Source organism: Manis javanica, chromosome 4 (assembly GCF_040802235.1).
Source record: "Manis javanica isolate MJ-LG chromosome 4, MJ_LKY, whole genome shotgun sequence".
Taxonomy (NCBI): domain Eukaryota; kingdom Metazoa; phylum Chordata; class Mammalia; order Pholidota; family Manidae; genus Manis; species Manis javanica.
The window spans coordinates 51,622,501-51,628,844 of NC_133159.1; the positions used below are offsets into that span (position 1 = coordinate 51,622,501).

At 38.1% G+C, this 6,344-nt stretch overlaps 1 pseudogene; it reads left to right on the top strand.

Annotated features, from left to right (window-relative positions):
• Nucleotides 1-1,614: 1,614 nt before the first annotated feature.
• Nucleotides 1,615-3,255, top strand: LOC108395876 (small ribosomal subunit protein uS10-like; annotated as a pseudogene).
• Nucleotides 3,256-6,344: the final 3,089 nt, after the last annotated feature.

Below are 6,344 nucleotides of genomic sequence, written 5' to 3' on the forward strand. Positions count from 1 at the left end.
CAGAAGAACACCCATTGTCTGCAAAACATCTACAAAAATAGGGGAAAATACCTCCTCAAGCCAGCTGAAAATACGAAGAGAAAGCAGCTTGAGTGTTTAAATTTTAGCCTAAAGATTGGCTTCAGGGGGTAAACCCAACACTATTTCTAAAAGTCATCTTTACCTATAATTAATGTACAATTATTTGTATAATGTACAAAGAAATTCCCATTGAATTCTTTCTTCCTTTTTTAATAGCAGAGATCTTGGGTAGAATTTTTAAAGCAATACAGAATTTGCAAAGCAAGTAGGTGCAAAGTTAGGTGGGACATCCACTGTCACTGATCCATGCTAGCTAGCCCCCTAACAGAGACTACCTAATTTAGAATACCTCCCATCTCAAATCTCAGTAATTTCAGAGAAAAGAAAAATTCTGATGAATCCATTTTAATGACATTAATAGGCTGTCTCCAGATTTGCACTAGAACAGCAAGTTAATAAAATTTATACTGCAAAGTAGCTACAATAATTGAATATTATGCTGCAAAGTAGCTACCTCCAAACAAAGCTTACAAAAGTATGGTAGCTTCTCCACAGAACCCAAGAATGGGCTGACAGTTACCAACGGGAAAGGGACTGGGTGGGAAGGGAGGGATAAGGGCGGGAAAAAAGAAAGGGGGCATTACGATTAACATGTATAGTGTGGGGGGGGGCACAGGAGGGCTGTGCAACACAGAAGACAAGTAGTGATTTTACAGCATCTTACTATGTTGATGGACAGTGACTGTGAATGGTTATGTGGGGGGAACTTCGTGAAGGGCGGAACCTAGTAAACATAATGTCCTTCATGTAATTGTAGATTAATGATACCAAAATAAAATTAATTTAAAAAAAAGTATGGTAGCTTCTGGTGAGTGGTCTGCACTGTTCTGCAAGCCCCAGCCACTGTACCTCATGCATATGGCCAGCAGACATTAGTCTGGGTGGATTCCCAAATTCATGTTTTTGCTCAAATCAAGAGCATTACCCACAAGCCTCTGTGGGAATAATGAGCTCAAGTTGAAGAGTTCTGTTTACAGAAGCAATGGTGTAACAGCAATCTGATGTCTCAGTTGAATGGTGTAATGAAAAACATTAAATTTATACTCAGCCATCTCTAAAGTTATACCTTAACTTTGCCCCTTACTATGAATCCTGAGCAAATACTTCAGTTTCTCTTGACATAGCTTTTTCATCTAATATTAAGAAAAAATTTTAACACAATCTCTGTTGTAGAGTAAATGCCTTTATCAGTGCTCTTACTATTATCGAAAGAGAAGACCCCTGCCAAAAAAGACAATATCGGAATAAAATCCAGAACTGAAAGATTTTTTTCAGTTAAATATTCCAGTCCACTGGATATCTTAGTATTATCATACCAGCTTCCAAAACTCACAGACACTTATTCCATTACAAAGATTCTAAATCTCACAAGTAAATTTCAGTTTTTTTTTCATTTGTTCATTAAACAAAAGGCCCTGGCAATACAACAGTAAGTAAGACCAACATGTTCCCTGCCCTCATTTAGTTTACAACCTAGCAAACCAAGTAAATCACAAGCATAGTAAAGGTTGAAACGAAGACATATAGAGTGTGATGGGAGTTCAGAGAATGAGAGGTAATCTGTCTAGTTATACCCTGAATAGGGCCTTACCACTTACTATTGACTAGACAAGGCAAAAAAGAATTTGTGTCATGAATTTTCCTCCAAAAAGCCTATTCCATTCTAGGGCAACTCTCCCGAGGTCTAAGAGAGGCAGGCTCCAGTCTTATTTCAAGATTAGCTACAGCCCATTCCCAAAGCCTGTCCAACTCTCTGCCTTTCCTCACACCATTCCACTCTCTCTTTCAATCTGTGATGCCTCTCTCCACCCTTTCTATTCTGCAGACCCATCTCTTATATCACCACCACCATGCAGCCTTCCCCGATTTCCTAAGGAAGCTGTTACCTCTCCTTCCTCTGGGTTTCCCAGACTCATGAGTTGGGAGCAACTGCCTATGTCACTCCTGACTCCTGAGTATGACCCTTGAGCAGATTGCTTTGTCTTACAAGTGCACCACCATAAACTTCCTGAGGGCAGAAATGAAGTCTCATGCCCAAATATCTAGCACAGGGCCTCAAACCTGGGGAAATTCAATAAATATTTGATAATGACAATGATACTCTCTCTTGTTTTAAACTTATTTTCAAACGACCAGCCCTAAGGAACTGGGTACTAAATCACCAGATACAGTTAGGAGTGAGTGATTCTACTGATTCCAAAAGAAATAAACAGATCACCAGCATTAACAGAGCCAGTTCAATCCTTCTAATAAAATCATACATCAGTCAAGTCAGTCAGTCAACTTCTTGAGCCTCTAATATTTACCAAGAGTTCTAGCAGAGCATGAGGATGTGGTAACTTATATAGTTTAGTCTTCTATGTAAGACATTTTAAATATTATTAAAAATTCTTAAGTGGACAAAATACTTGAACAAATATTTTGCTTAAGAAAACATACAAATGGCCAATAAGCCCAAGATTAGTCAACAGGAAAGTGTGAATTAAAACACCTGGGATGGGACCTCCCATTCATTATGATGGCTAAAATTGAAACAACTGACAATACTTAGTGTTGATGAGGATGTGGGAAATCGAATTGCTCATATACTCCTGGCGAGAATATAAAAGGAAACAGCTATTTTTGAAAGTTTGGCAGTTCTTATTAAGTTAAACATACTTTATGACAATTCCACTCATAGGTATTTACCCAAGAGAATGAAAGCAAACGTCCCCTCCTCTTTCAGGAAAACGCGGTCGCAGCTACAGTGGGCCGCTCCTGCTCCCGACCCCGCTGTTCTCTCTTGCCCACGATCAAGTCGTCGGGAAGCCACGCCACAGGGATGGCTTTAAAGGTACTGGAAAGACGCCCGTGGAACCAGAGGTGGCGATTCACCAAACTAAAATTACTCTAACCAGCCGCAATGTAGCCTTTGGAGAAGGTATGTGCTGACTTGATCAGAGGTGCAAAAGAAAAGAATCTCAAAGTGAAGGACCTGTTCGCATGTCTACCAAGACTTTGAGACTCTATAAGAAAAACACCCAGTGGTGAAGGTTCTAAGGCTTGGGATTGTTTTCAGATGAGGATCCACAAGCAGCTCACAGATTTGCACAGTCCTTCTGAGATTGTTAACCAGACTACTTCCATCAGTATTGAGCCAGGGTCAAGGTGGAAGTCACCACTGCAGATGCTTAAATGAACATTTTTGATAAATTGACTATCAGTTGTTTAAAAAAAAAGTCTACCAAAGGCTGTACTCTAATAATTACAGCAGTTTTATTACTAATAAAATTTTATTCATAATAGCTAAAAACTGGAAACAATCCAAATTTCCACTAGCAGGTAAATGGATAAATTGTGATATTTCCATACAATGGAATCCTACTTAGCAATACCTCTTAGTAAAATGGAATGGACTACTAAAGTGCAACGACATGGATAAATCTCAAAAATGTTACGATAAGTAAAAGAAACCAGGCACAAAAGAATATGTATTGTATGATTCCTTTTATAGGAAATTGTGGAAAGAGCAAACTAACCAATAATCACAGAAAATCTGAGTGTTGCCTGAGGATAGGCTGCAACAGGCATAAGGGAACTTTTGAGGATGATGGAAAAATTCTGTATCTTAATTGTAGTGATGGTTACATAGTGTGCACATTTGTCAAAGCTCACTGAATTGTACACTTTAAGTGGATGCAGTATGTTATGTGTAAATTATTTCACAATAAAGTTGATTTTTTTTAAACTCCCATGAGTATTTCCAAGGGGAAATGCAAAAAGCATTGATAAATTAGACGTTAAGATGAGGAAAAATATCTAACTGTATAATTAATTTGGATTTAATCTGATACTGTCTTTAAAAATGTCATCCCTAGTACATGCTTCTTCTGTAACTAAATTATCACCTCTTTGAGGGCCTAAGAGGAAAGGAAATGAGTGTTTATAAAATACCTTCTATTAGCCTGGCATTGTGCTAAGAGATTTATGTAGGATATCTCCCTTAATGCTAACAATTAATCCTGAAAGAAATTAGGTCTCAGAAATTAAGTTACTTCCTCAAGGTCACACAGTTTGTGGATGGTGGAGCCAGAGGCTCAACCAAAACCCAGACAGACATCCGCAGTCCAGGCTTTTTCCCTGGAGCTCCTGAGTGGGCATGATCCGACATTTCTCTGTGACAGCATTTTCCTGCTTTTCCCTCCTGGAGCACGCCTCTGCATCTTCTCTTCCATCTGATTTCTTGCCCCTTCTTCAGATCCAGCTCAGGGCCCCTTTCCTGACATAGAGACCTTAGCTACTTCTGAAGTCTCCGACCATCAACTATCTGTGTGACTCACTTTGGCATTTAATTTTAAAATGGCTTATTTCAGCATCTAGTTATTTTATGTATAGGTCTCTTCTCCCTAACCAGCCTGCAATTTCCTCTTGGGCAGGGATATACATTAGCTGTAGAAACATACAGACAATGAAATCATAATGGCTTTAATTAATGCTCACTTATGCAAATTTCACCAAGTCACAGTGGAGGAGTGAGTTCTTTGAAAGGTTGGCTAAAACAGTTCTATAATTTTGGTGCTCTTCATTGCACACATACTGTGTACCAGTACCACGCTAGGTGCTTCACGGATGTTAGCTCATCTTTTTTTCCTTTTTATTTTTAAAGTACTTTTTAAACAGCTTTACTGAAGTATAATTTACACACCAAAGAATTCACCCATTTTAATTCAGTGATTCCTAGTAACCATACAAAGTTGTGCAACCATCACTATGATCCTGTTTTAGACTATATCCATTACCCCAAAGAGAGATCTTTCATGTCCATTTGTAGTCAGGCCTTGTTCTTACCCCTAGCCTCAGGCAACCATGAATCTATTTTGTTTCTATGAATTTATCTTTTCTGGATAGGGGAATGATACATTATGTAGTCTTGTGTGCCTAGCTTCTTTCACTTCCTTGAATGTATTTAAGGTTCATCTATGTTGTAGTATGTATCAGTTGTTCATTCCTTTTTATTGCTGAATAGTATTCCATTGCATATGTATACCACAGTTCATTTATCAAATCCCTAGCTAATGGACATTTGTGTTCCTCAAACTGGGCTGTGTCCAATTTTTTTACTTCTGTGAAAATTGCTAGCTTACAATATCTTTGATCTTCATTTTGCAAATAAGAAAATCAAAGCTCAGAAAACTAATTATCTTGCTCAAGGTCAAATAGCTGGTAAGTCATAGAGTTCAGTTTCTCTAACTCCAGAGCCCTTCCTCTAAGATAGTGGTTTTCAGATCTTGGGATTTTGTTGACCTGAAAATTAAAACACAAAACTTTTTTTTTAATATAAGAATAAACTTAAGTTTGTCATCTTTTGTATTTTGTGAAGGGCATTTTAAAAAAACAAATACCATCTACCATCAGCATCATTTCATAAAAGAAAGGATATCTTTTAACACCTAAAATAGAAGAATAAATGAAGTTTTATAGAAAAGCTTGTTATATTGTCCTTATTTTTCTCATTTCTCTGCAAAAACTTAATGAAAACAAGCCCTCATTTAAAAGTTCCTAGTCACTAAGCCACTTTAGTAGAGCCGCAAACTGTGCTAAACTGAATTAGATGAAATACTTTGAGCTCCTTTTAAAAATGATGTCAGATAAAAAGTCAAAGCCTTATTAACTTTATTTCAATTGTCTACAACAGATCTGTCCCAAAGGGCTTGTTCTTTTTATAACAGTGCAGTACTGCGAAGTGGTCTCTCTTTTCCAGTAATAGAAGTTTTTAATCCTGTCATATACCTAGCAACAAATCTGGTGCCCTGGAGGAAAGAACTGTGTTTCAAACATCCAAAGACGATTCCTTCTGTAACCACATGCCAACCAGATTAGCTTGTAATTTCTTTCCCTGAGAACTGAAAAGTATAAAGGCTTTGGGTGGTAGTTCCATGGCAACAAATTTAAACCTAGAAGATTTCACTCAAACCCAGCAAGTCGAAGTCTTGCTGACATTCGTTTTGTGGTTTCCATCCAGGTCCCAGTGGAACAAATGCCATAATTAGCCCTCAAAAAAGAGGCCAGAGACTGACTACGAGGTCCCTCCAGTCATGCCTCGAGGCCTTGCTAGACTGGGAAGCTCATACTGTCGCTCTCTGCTTTGTAGCTGTTTGTGCAAGAACAAAAGGACTTCAGTCTCCCTTGCTATTAATCCAACTTCACAAGCATGAAATTTACAGACACACACAAGAATTCATCATTGAAACCTTTTCCCCTTGTCATGTTCAGCTGCTGAAAAG